The 21307-nt window shown below is 42.2% G+C and overlaps 1 pseudogene; it reads right to left on the bottom strand.

Moving 5' to 3' along the window:
- Nucleotides 1–19529: 19529 nt before the first annotated feature.
- Nucleotides 19530–21105, bottom strand: LOC116096781 (annotated as a pseudogene).
- Between the last annotated feature and the right edge of the window lie 202 nt (nucleotides 21106–21307).

Genomic DNA, 21307 nt, shown 5'->3' with positions numbered 1-21307 from the left:
TCACTAGATGCAAACCACAATATAAATGATCTCAAGGTTAGAAATCACATTATAGTCTTAATAGATGTAAAGAAGAGTTTGATAAAATCAAAAATCACTCTGGGGATTCTGTTTTCTTTAAGGGTGGAAGAAGGTTGATCATGCTCCAGTGGATGATCACATTCCCATACATGTATGGGCAGCACTAGCTGGATTTGGTGGGCTATTAAAAGAGAAGACATGGGCTAGTGAGATGGCTCAGCAGGTACGAGCACTGACTGCTCTTCTGAAGGTCCTGAGTTCAAATCCCAGCAACTACATGGTGGCTCACAACCACCCATAGTGAGATCTGACGCCCTCTTCTGGTGCATCTGAAGTCAGCTACAGTGTATAATAATAAATAAATCTTTGGACTGGAGCAAGCAGGGACTGAGCAAGTGGAGTTGACCAAAGTGAGCGTGGCCAACCGAAACAAGTGGGGTTGACTGGAGCGAGCAGAGGTCCTAAAAATTCAATTCCCAACAACCACATGAAAACTCACAACCACCTGTACAGCTACAGTGTACTCACATAGATAAAATAAATAAATAAATACATCTGTAAAAAGAGAGAGAGAGAGAGAGAAGACACAAGTTGGAACTAGGGGGAGGTGGAGCCTGGGTCAGGGACGAGTTAGAAGAATGAGTAGGGGATGATTAAGATCAAAATACATTATATAAAAATGTTAAAGAATTAGTAGAAAGATTCTTTTTTAAAGTCCCAGAGAGACTAGGAATAGAGGAGACACATCTCAATTCAATAGAGATTCGATGTGACAAACTTACATCATGTCAAATGCAGAAAAACCCAAAGCATTTTCACCAAGGTCAGAAACAAGATAAGGATGCCCACTCTCTCTACTCCTGCTTATACAGTACCCAGGGCTTAAAGCAACCAGACAAGAGAAGGGAGTAAAGGGACATCAAGCAGTCAAAGCCTCCTCATTTTCAGATGACATGAGTCTATACACAAGAAAGCATAACGATGGCAGGCAGTGGTGGCGCACGCCTTTAATCCCAGCATTGGGAGGCAGAGGCAGGCGGATTTCTGAGTTTGAGGCCAGCCTGGTCTACAGAGAGAGTTCCAGGGCAGCCAGGGCTACACAGAGAAACCCTGTCTTGGAAAACCAAAAAAAAAAAAAAAAAAAAAAAAAAAAAAAAAAAAAAAAGGCATAAAGACTACTGCAGGAAACCCCTGGAGTTGATTAACACTTTCAGCAAAATAGTGGGTTACAGACTGACATACCAAAATCAATAGCATCTTATAGACCAATGCCAATATATACTAAGAAAGAAAACAGGGAAATAATTCTATTCAAAATAAACTAAAAAAATAAAAGATACCTTGGAATTACCCAGAGGAAGTAAAATACTTTTTACAATAAAAAGTTTAAAACACTGAAGAAAGAAATTGAATATGACTTTAGAAGATAGAGAGACCTTATAGAAGACAGAAAGGCCTTAAATGCTGTGGATTGGTCAGATTAATACTGTGAAAATGACCACCCCTATCAAAAAGCAATCTACAAATTTAACACAGTCCCAATCAAAAATGAGAACTCAATTCATCACAGAAATAGAAAAAAATATTAAAAATTCATGTAAAAGCACAAAAGACCTTGGATAGCGGAATCAATCCTGAACAATAAGAACACTGCTTAAGTATCATGATACCCAATTTTAAGTTATATTGTAGAGATATAGCTGTAAGAAAAATTACAGTACAGGCACAGAGTTAGAGACACAGGACAATGGAATAGAACAGAGAACTCAGATATAAGACTATATAAACCATAGCCACCTGATTTTTAATAAAGCTCAAAATACACGTTAGAAAGAAGACAGCCTTTCGGACAGATGGTATTGGGAAGACTAAATGTATACACTTGAGAAGAATGAAACTTGATTCTCATTTCTCACTCTGCACAATAATCAATTCCAAATGGATCAAAGACCTCCGTGTTAGAACAGAACATCCCAAACTGCTATCAGGTAAAAGAAGAGTACACTTAAGAATATAGACATAGCCTAGGATAGAATATAGACTGTCTGAACAGGATGCCAGTCACTAGGGAAGTAAGGACAATCAAAGGAGAGCCTATGAAAGTAAAAGTCTGTTAAGCAAGTGAAGGAACAGCACAGAGAATGGGAGATCATCTTTGCTCGCTGTACTTCTGGCAAACAATTAGCATTTAGAATATATAAAGAACTTTAAAAACTAAATGTCAAGAAGCAAACAGCTTCACTAAAATGAACCGCAGAACCGAATGGAGAGTTCTTAAACAAATGACTAATAAGCACTTTAAAAGAGTTTAAAATATATAGCCATTGGGTAATTGCAAAATGAAATTACTTTGATATTTCATCTTACTCGAGTGAGAATGGCTGTTAACAAAAAAGAGAATGCTAGCAGGCATGTGTAGGAAAGGCTCACTCATACTCACCCCTAGTGGGAGTGGAAATCAATGTGGAAATTCCTCAGACAGCTAAAAATAGAGCTGCCATACAAGTCAGCTATATAATTCCTGAGCATATACTCAGAAAAACCTATGCTCTACCAAACAGGGACCTGTACTAGTGTGTTCATGTGGCTATCACATGCTATTCACTCGCTAGTCACAATAGCAAAGAAATGAAGCCAACCATCAGTGGCTCAGTGGATAAGGAAAATGTGGTACATAGCCACAATGGAATTTTATTCCGTGGTAGAGAAGGATACAGTTGTGAAATTTGCAGGAAAATGGATGGATCTGGGAAATAGTATACTGAGTGAAGTAATTTAGATGTAGACGTAAGAATGCCATATGTTCTCCTTATATGCATATCCCTAATATGAAGCTTTAGAGTAGCGTATTTAATTATGAGCAGTGCTAAATGCCAGAAAAAAAGAGTGATGGGGTGAGGAGAGAAGCCTGAATGGATGTGAGACAGTAGAACATATTGGCAGGAAAATGAAAGGACTTCCTGAGAAGAAGAGTTTCAGTGGAAGAGGAAGGAGAAAGGGGTTAGGGTGAAATGACTAAAATACATTCTATAAATGAACAAAACCATCAAACGTTTATTAAACCATCTTCATGCCTGCTGTCACTGATGGTGGTTGTGTGGGCCTCCACCTTGACCTCGCCCTACCTCTGTGCCAGCTTTAGTCTCAGAGGCAAAATAAATCTCCTCTCTGGGTGCTATCCAATCTAAAGTTGAGAATGTTTCAATCCTCATGGGTGGCAACAGTTCAACTATTGATATCCTTGGGGGCTTTCTCAGTTTAGAGGTAGCTTACAAGCTAACGTCAGTGATTTCCACAATCTCTCTGTCTACAGTCCTCCAGGTTTTAAACTGGCTAAAGGCAGGTGCTCAATGGTTGGCATTTACAAGTTAAGGTTGGCTCTGTTGGAATTAGACTAGATGTCTGCCACTACTGGAGACCATGTTTGCAATGTACCCTTTCTGCCTACAGTCTTGAGGTCTGGTTATCAGTTTTTTTGAGCAACAGGAAAGATCCTGGTTACAACTGAATTGCTATCCTCAGTTTATGCAATCACTGGCCACCAATTTAGACCACAGGAGTTGTGTGTGTGGGGATGGGTGTGGGTGTGGGTGTGGGAGGGTTTGTGGGTCAGAGGATTGAGTTTTGAGGGGTGACCTGGTTGCCAAACCAGCAGGCACACAGTAGGACTTCTTTTCTGAGCATTCCTGGAATGGCCTTAAGACTCAGGTGACAAGTGAAAGCTGACCTTGCCACTGAACTCCATTCTGCAGCTTTGCTTCGCCAGTCCTCCACCTGAGTTCAGAGCCACAGCAGGATGCCTGGGAATGAGGCTGTGCACAGGCATCCTGAGAAAGCCGCTCCCTTTTTATTTCAGATTCCGTTTGTACCTTCTAAGGGCAGCAACCTTGAGGTAGTGTCCATCTCTCTCTCTCTCTTTCTTTTTTTTTTTTTCTAGAAAACTTTGAAATGAAAATTGTGGCTGTCAGTATAAATGTGACTAGTAACATGCATGTGCATTATACATGTGTGTGAGTACACACACACATGCTCTCTCTCTCTCTCTCTCTCTCTCACACACACACATATATATACATATACATATATATAACTTTTTAATATTTGGAGTTAGCATTGGTTTTTTTGCCACGGGCCGGCCGATCTAGGCCTCCCTCAACCCGCAGGAGAAACGGGGGTCCTAGTCAGATCGACAAGGCATAGGCGATGAAATGATGGCAGAGATGACACATGAAGTATAAGATCTAAATGTATTTCTTAGAAATGGCATCAGACTTTTACAGTCATTGCAAAAGAGAGATGGTAAATCTGGCAGCTCAATAGTTGAGGTACATCTGAGGCTATCTGAAACATGCTGGGTCTAAAGCAGCAGCTATCTCCTCTGGACTGGTACTGCATCCCCCGGGCCCAAGCGCTCTGGGCCCCGGGGGAATGCGGATTACATGATTCTGAATCCTAGCCCATCTAAGTTCTAGTGCTAGTCCTTCTGCGAGTCCAAGTGCTAGTCCTTCTGTGAGTCCAAGTGCTAGTCCTTCTCCTTGTCCTAGTCCAAGTCCTTCTTCCTCTCCCAGTCCTTGTGCTAGTGAAAAGCAGGCTTAAGTAGCATACAGCAAGCAGGACTGATGTCAAGAGTCAATTAGGCAGAGGACCGCACATCAAGGTCAGTAGAGTCTGGTAGCTAGGTGTGAAGCAGGAGGAAGAGGAGTGGAGCCCTCCCTGTTGAGGTATTTTGATATTCCTAGGCTAATTCTCTGGTTCTGCTGGAGGCAATGACCAGGAGATTTCAACCTAGCATTTCCTGCTAGTTCTCTGGTTCTAGCTGGGGGCAGGCAGTGGGGAGTTCCGACCTGACCTAACACTTCTAGCTAATGTTCTTAAGTGGAAGTCCTTCGATTACTCTCTAAATAAACTAGGATAGTTGGAAACATTGTGTCAGCCAGGAGACAATGCCCAATCTTAACCATTTACAAATCATTTCTTGAGGTACCTTTATGCCTAATTATGAGGCCGTGTTGATGATTGGAAAGACGTCTGAGTTAGGGGATACCAGCGACTGTCTGAAATCCAGGAGGCACAGAATCCTTTTGGATCCTTATTGCCTCTTATCCTTTAATCAGGATTTTATCCCTGATATTTTGGATGTGACTGGAGTAGACGAGTGTGCGTAGCATTTTTTGTTGTTGTTTTTGTTTTTTGTTTTTGTTTTTTGAGACAAGGTTTCTCTGTGTAGCCTTGGTTGTCCTGGAACTCTCTGTAGACCAGGCTGGCCTTAAACTCAGAAATCTGCCTGCCTCTGCCTCCCAAGTGCTGGGATTAAAGGTGTACTCCACCACCGCCCGGCTGGAGTTAGCATTGTTAAAAATGCTTTACCTATCTGTGCCCCAGTGTAGGGGAATGCCAGGGCCAATAAGTGGGAGAGGATGGGGTGGCAAGCATGGGGAGGGGCGAGGCAACAGGGGTTTGTTCTTGTTGTTTTTGTTTGTTTGTTTGTTTTTTGGAGGGAAAACTGGGAAAGGAGAAATCATATGACATGTAAATAAAGAAAATATCTAATAAAAAAATGCTTTACCTATGTAAATTTGCTCAGTCCCGAGCAACCACTCTGGAGGGTAGATGCAGAAGTAGTATAGATGCTATTTACTCTATAGTTATGTGAACTACTCTATAGTTAACACTCTATGCTATTGTACTCCCATAGAAGTATTATAGATGCTATTTACTCTATAGAAGGCAAGTAAATGAGAGTTTTTAAACAAGCAGAGAATCTAGGGTTGGAATGCAAGCCATCCAGCCCCACCACATCACCCAGATCTAGCTTGTCTCGTGCTTTGGCATTGTGTTGTACTCCTGTCTCAGAAGAAGCTGGCTTTTTTTCTAGAGTTAACATGTCTACAAGGAGTCTTCTTGGCCTGAACATCTTAAGAAAATCCTGGTATGTATAGATTGGAACTTAGAGATAAGAACAGAGAAGTCTCCCTCACTTTATAACCACAAAGTTCCTTATAACAGAATGTTTCTTTGCAAGTGCCCTAAAAATATGGTTTGATTTTCCATAATCTAATGTGCCTGTGGCTTTTTAAAGAAAGTGTATTGTATCCGTTACTTTCCTTATTGCTGTTACAAAATACCCAGCAAGAGTAAGTTCAACATGGAAGGGTTTCTTTTGGACCACAGTCGGTAACTACAGTCCATTATTGTAGCAGGGAGGGGGAGGTCGTGGCAGAAGGAACACAGTGTGTCCACAGTCAGGAAGCAGAGCAAGATGATGTCTCCACCTTTCTTCTTTTTACATAGTCTAGGATCTCAGGTCCCTTGGCTGAGCCCACCTTAGCATCCATATTTACAGTAGATCTTCACACCTTAATTAACCCAGTCTACAAAGTTCCTCATACGTGGGTGCCAAAGTTTGTCTTCCAGAGGACGCTCAGTCTTGTCAAGCTGTCAATCAATACTAGCCGTCATAGGCAACTTAGGTTCTCTGTCTCCACAAAATGAGGAAACATGGAGTGATGTTTGAAAAGAGGTTGCTGTAGGATCCAGAAAGAGAGGCAAATTAAAAATAACCCAGACCTCATTAGTACTGAATATATTTAAGGATTTTCCAATAATAGAGGAAGACAGAAGGAAACCTTAAATGTATGTGCTGGGTTTTGTTGTTGTTGTTATTTTTGTTTTGTTTTGTTTTTATTTGTTCATTCTATAAAAACAATCCCGGAGTCTTCTGCAGTTTGGTTCTTTTAAAACCCAGTTGTTTTTCTAATATGCCACGTCAGCAGGGCTGGAATTTTGTGAGGTTCATTACACAGGCCACTGAACCTCACCCTCCAGGTTTCCTCCAGTTCTTTCCCCCATGGCTTAGGAATGGGACTTAGAGACACGAGCCTTAAGGGATGAGAAATCCGAGAGACATGTTTGTCAACTGTGGTTTTGGAACCCTGGCATGCATAAGCCATTTGCTGAGGGGGATATATTTCGTCAAAACTCCATAATATGAACAAAATTGGGGTGAAATGGTCATGCTTTTGCAAGCATCTGGAGTTACTGTGAGAGGTGGGGCCAGATTCAAGGGAGCATGGAGAATTTGTTAGTAAGCCATGTTAAGCATTACAGTTGTTCGCCTGGGGAGCACTGTTTCCTTCTGAGAAGAAACATGGCAATGAATGAATGAATCCATGTAGGATTGACCTGTGATGGAGGCAGACTCTTAGATTTGAGCTTGCCCTGCTACCTACTAGCTTTACAGTCATTAACAAATTTCCTATCTCCTCCTAGGTTCTTATTTACAAACTGTAAATAACCCTTTAGGAGGATTTAATATGCTCATGTCCGTAAAATGTTCACATCTGCAGGTAGAACTACAAAACACTATACAAATAGGTAGTTGTTAGTATAGTCATCAAAATAAAATCAGTGAGCCTACCATTGAAAACCTCTAACACCAGCAAAGGCCTTCACCTGTTCAATGTTCTGGAATCATCCCTCTGATATCAAAAGTGCTGATGGTCCTGTTCCAGCTCATCTCTAAGGGTTGGAACTTTTTGATGGTGCTTCTCTTTCTTGAGGCTTCAAGGTGAAGACAAGTTCTTCCTGGATAGACTCAGTTGCTCAGGACTTTGGCACCCTCTAGTGCATGATGGGTGTTGATGCTCTCCAGCTCCCATCCTACAAGTCACTGCTTCTGGAAAACCCTACTGCTCTGATATGTTAGGCTTCTTTAAATCAGTTGTCAGGGCTCCTTGAATGTTGACTTGGCCAGCAGCAGCAATGGCAGACAACCACGGCTGTGGCTGATATGTGAAGGGAAACACCATGATCAAGTATCAGTATGTGACAGGTATGCCGATTGTCAGATCTCCAGGAAAGTGACACAATAAAAAAAAAGTTCATACAGAGTTCTGTCGCTGTCCAGCAGCAACGTTAAAACAGTAGGTTACCTGGAATATGAAGTTAGAAATAGATAGGAGGAGATAGGAGGAGGTAGGATGAGATAGGATGGCCAACATTATACCTACCCACGAGGAGGGTACCTTAAAACATTAGACAGGAGCCTCTACTCAGCCATCTTGAACCTTTAATGAATACTTTGTTCCCACCAACAGGTAGAATAAGTCAGGCAAAACCACACCCCCAAGTACGTCAGCGCGTCAGTCCAATCAGCGACTTCCTTTTTTCTCTGCGGAAGTGGAGCTTCCGAATGTAACTGGAACCAGGTTGGAGGCGTGGCTAAAAGCAGGAGATGGGCAGAGAGGTGTGGCTATGAGAGGCAGGCCTCAAAGCAGGAGGGTAACAGAGTTCAGACAAAGAAGCACATGCATTTAACACAGGAGCCATGAGTGAAGAGCACCTAGGCTCCTCAGCCTATGTCTTTGAAGGTTAGATGCAAAAATGTACCATTTCCCATCAATTCCAGGATGCAGGATCTTTAACCATTTCCCATCCTTCTGGAATTGAGTCCTTCTTACACATGACATCATGCTTCATAATTTGATTTGGGGAAATTTTAAATTTCTTTAGTGGTATATAATAATATTTAAATTCATTTTATAATTGCTGCCATAATGATAATTATGGTGATGATGTCTGCGAGTATAAATCATTTTTTTCCCAAACCCTTTAGCCCAGCCAGTTTGATCCTAAATGCTGTGAGTTTTATTTTCTAAGCAAAAGCCAGAGGTGGCAGTAAGCATCTGTATCTCCAGTGCTGGGGAGGCAAGGAAGAAGAGATAGGCAAATCCCTGGAGCTCATTGGATGGCCAGTCTACCAAACCGGTAAGCTCCCAGTTCCACGCAAGACTCTGTCTCAAAGGCAAAATGAAGAGGAGCAGGGGAGGTGACTCAGTGGGTAAAGGCACTTGCCACTCACCACCAAGACTCATGATCTGAGTTTCATCTCCAGGACTCACATGGCAGGAGAGAACTGACTCTTTCCAGTTGCCCTCTGACCCCTCCCATAATAAACAGATAAACAAATAAACACGAAAGTGAAATGAGCTGGAGAATTGATAGAGGAAGACACTTGATGTCTGCTTCTGTCCCCTACATAGCCTCACATAGACACTTGATATCTGCCTCTGTCTTCACATAACTGCACATAGACACTTGTCTGCCTCTGTCCTCACATAGACACTTGATGTCTGCCTCTGTCCCCACACAGCCTCACACAGACACTTGATGTCTGCCTTTGTCCTCACATAGCTGCACATAGACACTTGTCTGCCTCTGTCCTCACATAGACTCTTGATGTCTGCCTCTGTCTGCCATATGGCCCCCACATACACAAAAGCACCTGCTACACTTGTGTAATCCCCCCATATATACAATTTTTAAAATGATAAATGAATTATTACAAATTAATAAGGAATAAAAGAATCAACTCAGTGGTCAATTTAATAGAAAAAAAATAAACAAACCCTTGACTAGACTGTAGCCATGGGAATGACTGAGATGGAAGAAGCCAATGGGTGGCATGCAGAGTAACTGTGGTTCTCTTTGGTGTAAGGCTGTAAAGTCGTATTGGAAATCCAATGGCCTCGACTTAGGCTTTGGGCCTCCACAAAGACCCACAGGGTCATCCTCCTCAGGCATATGCCAGAAGAAGTACATGTTTCTTCCAAAATATTTAAGAAAAGTCACAGAGGCACCATGCGTAAGAGACAAAAAAAATCACAATTGGCCTAATGTCCACTATTACTTGAATGAATACATGTACTTTTATAGTCACACAACAAACCCAGCAATGGAAATACATAATCAATAACTACCTGAAACAAAGAAGATCATAAGCTTGACCATGAAAGATGTCAGACACAGAATGGCATAGAAATTAATTTATGGGAGGCACATTATCTAGCAAAATTAATCTATGTTAATCTAAGCAGAAGCTGGCCATACTGGAGAAAAATATTTGTGTTGGGTGCTGGTCATATGATATATTTTTAAATATACATTTTGGTTGTATAGATAGTATAATTTTATTAAAATCTATTGATTGCTAGGTTATACCACTAAAATTTTATAGTTTTACAGAGAAAAAAAAAGGTTATGAATCAAGGCAAGTTTAAAAAACATTGGTGGTTCAGTCTCTGGAAGCCTCCAAGGGTCCAGGTTAGTTGATTCTGTTGGTCTTCTTGTGGTCTCACTCAGTTGCTAGAGCACTTGGCCAGCATAGGTGAGGCTCAGTTACCAGTACTGAGGGAATGGAGTTGGAATTTAGGAATTTCAAATGTCACAGAAGGAATGTAGAGGCCGAATTATATTAAGAATCCTCATCAGATGGTGAGGCTGAAGAGACTGAAGAAGTGGGTATATATGCACATGTGTGTCTGAGTATCTGTAGGGTGTGGAGGGGTCATATGAAGGGAAAGAGATAGCTGCACAGTAACCCTTCCGCCTGTCACTTAGCCGGATTTTGCTCTCCTTCCTTCGGGCCCCCTTGGGTTTCTCAGGTCCCTGGAGCATCGCACAAAGGGCTTACTCTGGTTGCTGTCATCAACATATGCAAATAGGGGAAAGCTTTCCCTCAGCTTCCGAAATGTGTTAACAACTCTGGCTTGTGCATAGCAGTTTATTTTTAATCAACGTCTGAAGCTTGTTGCTTAAGATGCTGATGGGAGGGCATTGACAGCCTGAGTTCTTTTCTAGCCTCTCGTACAAGTGGGGGAAGGGGAGGAACCCGAGGCACTGAGGAAGAATCTGCCTTCTGACTTTTCTGTCTCTTTCCTTTTTTTTTTTTTTAAAGAAGCCCGTGTGTGACATCCACAGCTATGGACTGATTACTATTCTCCTTCCATGAGAATCTTGTTTTTCTCTGACTCTCAGTTCTACATTTTATAAAATAATGTATCCAGGACAGCAGTTATCTACGGCTAAAAAGCTGAAGTTCCGGTCTTTGGGAGCACGACCTCTGGGCTCTCTGCAGGAGCTTTACATCCACAGAGTCACACTTTGTGCTCCCATAGCTGACCTGGGCATCTCCAGACTTCCGTTTACATTGCCATCACAGACAAATCCAATGTGTTGTGTCACTAGTTCATTTCTATAAAGTGTATTTCAGTTCATTGTTTTCAACTTAAAGGGAGTAAGAGATAATTTATTCTGGAACCATTTTGAATGACTGTGGCCTGGGACACACAGACTTAGGTTGCCCCGAATTCCGTGTTCCAACATGAGAGCAGTTTTATGAAGTTTTATAGTTTTACAGAGGAAAAAAAAAAGCCTCCAAGGGTCCAGGTTAGTTGATTCTGTTGGTCTTCTTATGGTGTCACTATCCCCTTCATTTACCTCCAATCCTTCTACAAACTCTTCCACAAGACTCCAGCAGCTCTGCCTGTTGTTTGGCTGTAGGCCTCAGCATTGGTTTCCATCGACTTCTAGGTGGAGTCTCTCAGAGGACAGTTATTCTAGATCCTGTCTCACTCAGGATGATATTTTCTAGTTCCATCTATTTGTCCCCAAAATTCAGGATGTCCTTGGTTTTAACAGCTGAATAGCATTCTATTGTGTAAATAAACCACATTTTCTGTATCCATTCTTTTTGTTGAGGGACATCTGGGTTGTTTCCAGTTTCTGGGTATTATGAGTAAAACCGTTGTGAACACAGTGGAGCATGTGTCCTTGTGGTATGGTAAGCACAAGTATGGGCTAGACCTAGGCCCCCTGCACATATGTAGCACACGTGCAGCTTGTTCTTCATGTGGGTGCCCCTATAACTGGAGTGGAGGCTCTCCCTGAATATGTTGGCTGTCTGTGTAACCCATTCCCCTAACTGGGCTACCTTGTCTGGCCTCAGTGAGAGAGGATGCACTAACTCTACAGAGACTTGGTATACCAGGGAATGGCATACCCTGGTATACCTTGGGAATACCTTGGGAATGCCCAGGGGACTCTCATCCTCTCAGAGGAGAAGTGAGGAAGGGAGATTTGAAGAAGGACCATAGGATGGGGGACTGAGAGGTGAGCAGTGATCCAGATGTAAAATGAATAAATAAATATGTGGAAAGAAAAAAATGGGTGAGTATACAGTGAGGCAATTACACTGTGATTGGGGGTGGGGAGCATCTTTCTGTAGGTCCAAGATGCTATCTGATGACAGTCTTAGTGTATGGATTGGTGGAAGTTGTGGTCAGCTGTGTTAATAGATTCCAATACTTTTGTTTGTTTGTTTTAATCTATTAGTCACATGGTATTAGTTCTTTTTTTAAATTTAATTTTTTTTAACTTATTCACTTTACATCCCTCCTCCTCCCCCTTCTCTTCCTTCTTTTTTTTACATAATGTTATCATTGATTACTTGGGAATTTTACATCATGAACTTTGATCACACTCACTCCCCAGTCTTTTAAAACAGATGATTTCCTTCCTCTGGATCCCAAATTCTACAGGCGGCCATTGCCATGTGGGTTTCAGAACAAAGTAAGCCATTGGCAGCTTGGAGTTTTGTAAAAGCAGCCATCTATTTCCACAGTTAATTTTAAGATAATTAGTTCCACAGAGCGTGTTCCTGGCAAAGAGCCCATGGTCACACTATTATTAATAATAATTACTATTGATAATAATAACTACTATTGATAATTGAATGCATGTGACTTGGGAAAAAATATCACATAGGTACCACTGTAACACCCATATTCCTTCCAAAAAGCTCATACTACTTGCTGTAACTAGGTGCCCACCTCTGGGTTTATCTCTAAGTATGTTTCCTGAAATGTTAGACTGAGGCTCAGAGAGCTACCTTGAATGTGGATGGTCATATCCTATGGGCTGGGTCTCCAGGCTGTGTGGGAAAACTCTGCTAATTAAGGTCAAAGTCCACCATTGACCAGATAGCCTTCTGGGGCTTGGCACAATATGAAGCACCCCCTTCATTAGCAGGGTGTCTCCTTCTCTGACCTTATCTGGGGAATTCAAAACCCTCTACTTGAGAAATATCACCGGATCAACTTTTATTCTCCTGAAAAGAACCTGTGCAGTTAGCACCTGAGATTCCTGAAGTGCTTCTCCATATTAATGTTGCCTTTGGTACCATAAACCTTCAGCCAGTGACCTTTGCCCATCCTGGATGTTCCTATCCCATCCCCCCAAATTACACAAGCCTTGAATCACTCCAAGGAAAGTTGATCTCACTCCCCACAGCTGGTCCAGATGTGATCATTCACCATCTGTACTCACAGGGCTTCCGAATCCCCCTTTAGTCTTCTCTGTTCCCATTGCCCTTGTGGAGCTTGTCGGCCAACCATCCCCAAGGGCAGGGAGAGCCACAGGCTGCATTAAAAAGGAGAAGCAGGGTGGCATCACCCTCTTCTCTCTTTCCTGTTCTGACCAGATGTGAGAAATCTTAACCACACTGCTGTGACTGTGAACTCTTCCAGACCTTCCCCACCATAAAGTATTCTACCCTTGTGAATTTCAAGTCAAGACAAACCCTTCCTTACTTAGCTTGCACTTGTCAGATGTGTTGTGACAGCAATGAGAAAGAAACCAGTGTGCCTGCCTCTCAGCCTGTACCCAGTCTCACCAGTGAATTTCTACAGCAGCTCGCCATGCCCTTTGAGTTCTAATTGTGTACCCGGGAGATGTAGGGATTTTCAGCGACATTAATTCAATACCGGAAAGGTACTTTATCATTCCAATATGTTTTGAAACCAGTATTGGAAAGAGAATCCTTTACTATAACTTTGACTGACCATAAACATGGACAACAGGGGCAAACATATTGACTTAGGTGATAGGTCATGTGATCTGTGCAGATGAGCTTCTTCAGTCCTTGTTAAAAAAATGGAAAAATCTGTACCTGATATATTTTGGAATCTCGACAGGCTTGAAGTCTTGAACCCACCCAAGTTTTAGCTCCATCCTGCTTACTTCTGCCTCATCATTTCTTCGGGAAAGAGGTATTGGAGTTAAGAGAAAGGAGAACAGAAATTCTAATATGAATTTTCTATTTCTAATTAGGGTCATTCATCATTAAACCTAGAAATTTGATTCTAAACATCATAGACCCAGAGGAAATGAAAAAAGGGAACATTCTTTTTAGATTTTTAATTTCGTTTCAAGAGCAGAGACTTGATTACCTCATACTAATGGGAACTCAGGAACACACACTCTGACTCACATGCTTTGTTTGTCAGTCCAAACTTCATTAACACAACTCCCTTGCTTCCCATGATTAGAGAGGTTCACAGAAAATGACAGCATTTGGAACTTTCAGGGCCATGAATTCCTATGTTCAGGATGCTGTGTGCTGTTGTGATGTAACATTTATTTTAATGGCCCCAGAAATGCACGGAGCAATTGTGCAGCAAATTAACACCATCTTCCTGTCTGCCTCAAACTGTAAGAGGCAATTTGAATCACATTTGGCGTTTATAATTATTTTGTAATCCGATTTGCAGAAGTGGAACAATTATTGATTATATAGACAACATAAATCTTAAAAAGAAGCTCCACATAACCACTTGGTCACTAAAAGAGGAAGGAAAGAGAAATATGTGTCTGACTGTGGTTTTGTTATTTCTTTACCCTCATGAGTATGTGGCAGATGGATGGATGAGAGAAAGATTGAGATTCTGAGGTTGGGGAGATGGCTTAGTGGGTAAGTCCTGCAAGTATGAGGATCAGAGTTCGGATTCTAAGACCTCGTGTAAATCCTGGTGGGCACAGCCAACTGCCTATAACCCAACCTAGAGGCAGAGACAGGAAATTCACAGAGCAATCAGCTAGTCCAGCTAGCCGGAACAGTGAGCTCTGGGTTTATCCAAAGATGTTGCCTCAATACATAAAGTGGAGAACAATCTAGGAAGATACCAAAGATATAAAACTTTGACCTTTACACACATGAGTACTCACCTGTGCACACACATACATTGTAGAGGAAACTTAATTCAGCAAAATGATACTCTAGCTGGAATACAGACACACCTTTAATCCCAGGAGATAGAGACAAACAGATTTCTGAGTTCAAGGTCAGCCTGCTATAAAGCAAGTTACAGTCACAGGAAAGCTTAGTTCCAGGAACAGTGGTATATGCCCTTATTCCTAGCACCTAAGAGTCAGTGGGGAGGCAGTGAAGTGGAGTTTAGTGTTAGGATGCAGTTTGGTTGGTGGCCGTTCAATTTGTGGAGTTCAGAGGCAGTTTTTACCTGGGCGGTTTTTACAGAGACAGGTAGTAGAACAGGCTAGACACCGGTGAAGACAGAATGAACCAGAGAATAAGAAGGAACCAGAAGATTAGAACAGACTGCCAAAGTTAGTTTGAGGCCAAGCAGAGGAATTCAGTCAGAAGCTGAGAGAAGTCAGGTTGAATCAATCAGCCTGGAGAGGAGTTTGAGCCAGAACAGCTGAGTTGAACCAGCCAGCCAGAGTTCAGAAAGAACTAGGAAGGGTGAGTAAGCCTCAGAGATGACAATTTCATCTGGAGAGGAAAAGGTATTTTTACAATACATTCTGTCCATACACATGGAATAACATACACACACACACACACACACAACACACTTACTTCTCACAGGAAGTCAGTGGGATGTGTTATCCTTTTACCTATATTGAGCTCTATTTGACCTTCTGAACACTTAGATTAAAAGTCTATCCCAGAGCAACCTCTCTTTGGAAGCTGCCTTGACAGCTGACTGAACCTTTCAGTCCCTACCCACATCCCTGCCACATGCTGAGATGGTAACCATCAGGACAGCCCCCTTGGGTTCCAGAGACTTCTTGTGGCAGGAGGTTGCTCTGTAGAATTGCCTGGAACTGCAGTGACTTTGCACAAAGTGGTACCTATCCCTTTGTAACATGAAGCCTTTAAGATCTGAGGGGCTGTTTGTCATAGCAGTATGACTACACTGATCAATACAACTGTTATAACAAAGATTGGCCGAGAGGCTTAGACAAAAGCTTTTTTAATTTCCTTCGCTCCTGGAGGCTCCTAACAGGAGGCCACCTTTTCACTCTGCCCTCACATGATGCCTCATCTAAGAGCACCAAACCCAGCCTGTGCATGCTTATCTGAACCCAGACATCTGAACCAGAATCCTAGAAGCTATTTCTCAACACCATCACTTTGGAGACTAGAGCTTTAAGACATGATTCAGTTCATAGCAAACACTTGGCCTATCTTGATTCACTCATAAAAAATCCAACAACAACAAAAATAACTTTAACTATTTAAAGATTTTTAAAAGCATCTTGGTATTCATTTCCAGAGGTTTAGACAAAAAGCTGACACCAGTTTTGTCACTGTGAATGTTACTGTCTTCATCACTTTAGTCACTTTATTGTTAATGACCAGACCACAAATTCTAGAATTATGCCCAGAGAAGCAGGTTATTGTCTCTTAAGGCTACTAATGTCCCGCAGGATCCACTCTCTGGGTCTTTCTTTCATTCTCTCTTCTATCTCATTTATGTTCTATTCTGAGAAGAGGAAGCCAAGGCACTCATGCCGGCCATTATCACATTGCTAGCCTTTGTTTACTGCAGTAAATTGGGCTGAGGAAGGTGGATCTGCACCGGTATCCCTATAGAGTACGTTTCCCTAGACTTTACACCCTTCCTAAGGAGCCTTTATTTTTCACTTCTTGTAGGCCACAAGGATACAAGGAGAGGAACTTACAGCTGACAGGGGAAGGAAAAAAGGCACCCATATCTCTAGTATGCATTTGTAGTCATCACTAGGTCACAAGGTATAGGAGAAGGGTAGAGTCCACCTTCTTACACACATCATAGTACCTGCCACATAGTGTCGCACAGAAGAAAAAGGGGGGGAGGAGGTGACTTGGCATGCATAGTTCATGTCCTCTTTGGTAAATCTTTCTGACTTTTTCACAGCTTGGCCCACCTGCTACATCTGTAATCCCCTGTTAGAATGAATAAATAGTAACAGTTCGGCAAGGACGGCTTCAGTCTGCCTTTACTTATTTCTATGACCATTTCCCCAGCTGGTAGTGGAGAGCAGAGCCCAGCATTATTTATCTTTGTATATCTCTCTACCTTTTTAATCACCTTCAGTAGTGCTTACATCATTGGCTCTAGAAAGTGTTTGCTAAACATTCCTTATGTCGGGGTGAGTTTCCTGCCCTCTTTTCCCCCTCCCTTTCTGGTTTCTTAGAAATGGAGCCTGTGGAACGCTGTCTTCTATCTACATGAATTTTTATTGTGTCTATCCACAGCATCTTTGATCTGTTTGCCAGTCTTTCATCTGAGGCTGTCTAGCACAGCCCTAGTACAGGAAGGCCTTGGCAAATATTCTGTGTTGATAAATGGATAATGAGATACACAGGAGACAAGGAACTTGCCCGCTGCCTCACAGTGGTAAATGGAAGCTGAACTCCTTGGGTATAGCTGAGCTCTCAATCCACACAGCCCCCCTCTCATAGCATCCCCTAGTTTAGCAAGCATCCCTTTAGCTCAGTTGTACAAAGAATAATGCTAATGAAGACAGAATTGTGGAGCTGATACTGTATGAATTCTTGATGTGGCTGCATTCTTGATCAGAAACTGGACTAACCAGCTATAGGAGGAGCCCATTATAGAGAGAAAAGGGATGAAAATGAACCATCCAGGTGCATACACCATTGATAATGAGTCTGAAGCATTGCTTCTGGAAAAAAAAAGCAATGTATTCCTACTAATTCCAACGTATTCCTACTAATACATTAAATTCTCAGGAAGGACAAGAGCTGGAAATTGACTACTTAGTAATTAACCTCAGGGTGACTGAATCCTTAGCTCTAAGGTTGGTATTTATGCATAGGTCTGAATTATCCAAGGAGCCTCTCATTGGTCCCTATGAAAATGAATGAACCATGCTCTGGTTAATTCTATGGTGTGCTCTGGAATCATATCTGAAAAACAAACAAGAAAGTAGGAAATCATGGATCTCATGATGAAAAAAAAAAAAACAACTGTAGAAAAGGCTGGATTCCAACATTGGAAAAAAGAATGTCAATAAGGTCCAGTTTTGCTCATTTTCTCATGCTTATAGAACCTACTCAACGATTATCCTTTAAAATATATGTTGATAACTTTGTTTAAATACATATTAGAAACATTTATTTTTATTTTTCTTGATTATTCTTTTCAAGAAAGATTGTCCAAGACAGGCAACCCTCTTCCTCAGAAAAGAACTATCTTTGACCAAAGCTCTCAGATGCTAATGTGGCATATACACAATGTAATTCTTGAAACCTGAATAGTGTGCTTTAAATAGAATCAATGTACTATATTGTCTAAGCTGTATTTTAAAATTTCAAGCACGAATTGTGCTCTAGCTCATTGAAGTTGACGGTTCATGATTCTATGGACTCCCAAGTAGGTCACTACTAGCTTTGGACCATAATTCATGAGCTGCTATCTTCCTTCCTTTCTTCCTTCCCTCCTTCCTTCCCTCCTTCCTTTCTTTTTCCTTCTTTTTCTAAAATTGTGACTGTGGGTATAAGTATGTATGTCTATATGCACAAAGGTGCACATGTGTGTATGTGTGCATGTGCATATGCCTGTGTATTTTCATGTGGAATCCAGGGATGTATCAGATATATTCCGTAGTGACTCATAAGCTCATTTTGGGATGAGGGTGTTTCATTGTGTGGTCTGGGTTCTCTATCTCAGCCAGTTTGGCTAGCCAGTGAGCCCTGGGCTCTATCTTTCTCTGTCCCTTTATCTCTGTCCCCAGGGCTGGAGTTGCAGGCTGGTGAATGCTCAGTTTTCCTATGGAATCTGAGGATCTGAACTTGGGTCCATATACTTCCACTGCACTATTTACCAGTCCTTGGGTCTCTGCTACATAGCCATAAGTCTATTTGATTTCTAAAGAAAACTTGAACTTCTTCTGCTTCTCCTGGCCTAGATCTATTCCTCTCCCCTCTTCCCTTCCCTTCCTTTCCCTTTCCTCCTCTCTCCTTCCCTCCCCTCCCCTCCCCTCCCCTCCTTTCCCTTCCCCTTCCCTCTCTTCCCCTCCCCTTCCCTTTTCTTCTCAATATCCTACTCTGCTTCTCTTTTGGTGATGGGACAGTAGAATTAATTGTACACTCATCTCCAGTTTTACTGCCATTTGAACTTAGACCCTGACCAAAGCATGTTCTATGGAATTATGGACAGAGTTCTACAAGGCTATGCTGGTCCTTAGGAAGCACACAGCAGTGTCTGTGGAGAGATGCTTAGTCTAAATTGAGTTGTAAGTGTAAATATGTTTGAAAATAAGATTAAAAGTTTTGAAAATGTGACTTCTGTGAATAAAAACTACCTTAGATGTAGCTGGGAAAATGTTACCTGTATAGAGAGCTTTGAGAACATTATTATTATTACTATTAGTTTTAGTCTTTTTTTATAGTCCAGTTTTTATTTCCCTTCAGGTCCCCCCTCCCACAGTTCCCCATTCCATTCTTCTTCCTCCTGCTTCAAGAGGATGTTCCAACTCCCTGGTGTCTCAAGTGTCTTGAGGGTTAGGTACATCTTCTCTCACTGACGCCAGACCAGGAAGTCCTCTGCCGTACATGTCAGATTTAGTTTTAAGAGGCCCCTCTAATCCTTCCTCTTCTTGCCTTCATGCTTGTGTTCCTTGGGGTGACTGCTGCCAGAGTGCCTTTTAGAGCCATGGTTGTATTTGGCTTCTTCTAAAAACTTGTCCAGGCCAAAAGGATCTTCCTCAAACTGAACTGGTCCTTCTCGGCCTTTCTGTCTGTGGTCTGAACAAGAAAAACCTCATCAGGAACAAATCTGTTGCTCTTTATCCTGGTTTTGAGGTCATCACCATACATGTCCTTCACCAGATTTTTACTGGGGCTGTAGATACTCTGGCCCATATCTTTGCCATCTTTCCAGGTCTGATCATAAACATTGTAAATTTCATCTTCTCCACCTGCAAACCCACTATCCATACCCTGGGATTGGTTGAAGAGCCTGTGGTCATACTGAACTTCATTGGAAGTTCAAGTACAGCAAGAGCAATGCCTTCACTGATATCTTGACTTTCATTTCTCTGTCCTTCTGACCTCTTCTCGGGAGCTGCCCTGGAAAGATTCCGGTCATGCTGCCTCTCTTTTCGCTTGTCTTGATGGATTTCATCTCTTTCACGGGCCTCTCCATCCCCTTTTTCCACATGAGTTTTGATCCCAGCTCTCCTTTTTCTCTGGCTTTCTGGGCCATTTCTCTAAGTTTCTCTTCATGTTTCTCCTTTACTTCTTGAGTCATCTTTTTCTCCAATTGGGCTCGCAGTTCCTCCTCTTCACGAGCCTTCTGTTCAGCAATGGATAGTGCTTCATCCAGTTTGTCAAAATTCTCCTTTCTGTGGACAGTTTGAAGTCCTCTTCCAGCAGCAGCCAGCCATTTATCCAGTAGAATTGTTCTTCCATTTGGATATACATGGTGGGATCTTCCACACGGGCTGTTCTTTTGCCGTCATCTTCCAGGAGGAGAGTGCATTACATGTGCAGGAGGAGATGGTGGTCCCTGGGGAATTTTCTTACTAATCCTGAATCTTGGAGTCTCCATTGGGTCTTTCTGCCTTTCTATGATGCGAATAACCCTCTGTTTAGCTCCTGAATTGACTGTTCTTCCTTGCTGAGATGGCGTGTAGATACTGAGCAGGAGTCAGCTTCTCAGGTGCATAAATAGGCTTGGCCGAAACAATCTTCCATGATAATATCTTGCCCACGGCTATTCTTGTCCTTTCTGTTATTTCTTTGTCTCTTCATCTGGCCTTGGCAGGTCTGGGTCATCTGCATTCATAACCTCCTTCGGAACAAGGTCAGTATATTTGCTATAAATGACCTTGTCTTTGGAATGTCCCTGTTGAGCAATTGTGTCATATTTAATTTTCCCTTCCTGATCCAGCTGAATGGCCAGAGCATTGGACATTATTTTTTTTCTGTCGCCCCATAGGAAACTGGGGCACATGGATTTCAGGGAAAGCACCTCCATCTCTAAAATCCCAGGGCAACAGTGGAATCCAGTCTTTCCTGTATCCGGAATAGGAAGGCTCCCTTGGAGAGGAATCCAGAGAGGTTTGCAGTGATCTCTGAGATCTTGCCCTTTCTTCAGCTTCAAGTTGGTCCCGAGATAGCTGAGTAGGCACAGGTTAAAAGCTGGGAAGCGACATCTTCTTTCTGCTTTCTCAAGAGCAAATCACAGATTCCAGAGGGCAAGTATTTCCAGCAAGGAGGAACACAATGGGAAAAAACTCTCAGTACACAGGTGGCCTGACGGAAGTGCCCTCTCGGCTTTGCAGTTCTTTGAGCCTGGAATTGTGGCAGTCATAGGTCTGTAGTCCAAATAACCCATCTGTGAATGGGAAGTCCAAG

Source organism: Mastomys coucha, unplaced genomic scaffold, assembly GCF_008632895.1.
Source record: "Mastomys coucha isolate ucsf_1 unplaced genomic scaffold, UCSF_Mcou_1 pScaffold1, whole genome shotgun sequence".
NCBI lineage: Eukaryota > Metazoa > Chordata > Mammalia > Rodentia > Muridae > Mastomys > Mastomys coucha.
This window is presented reverse-complemented; position numbering and strand designations above follow the sequence as displayed.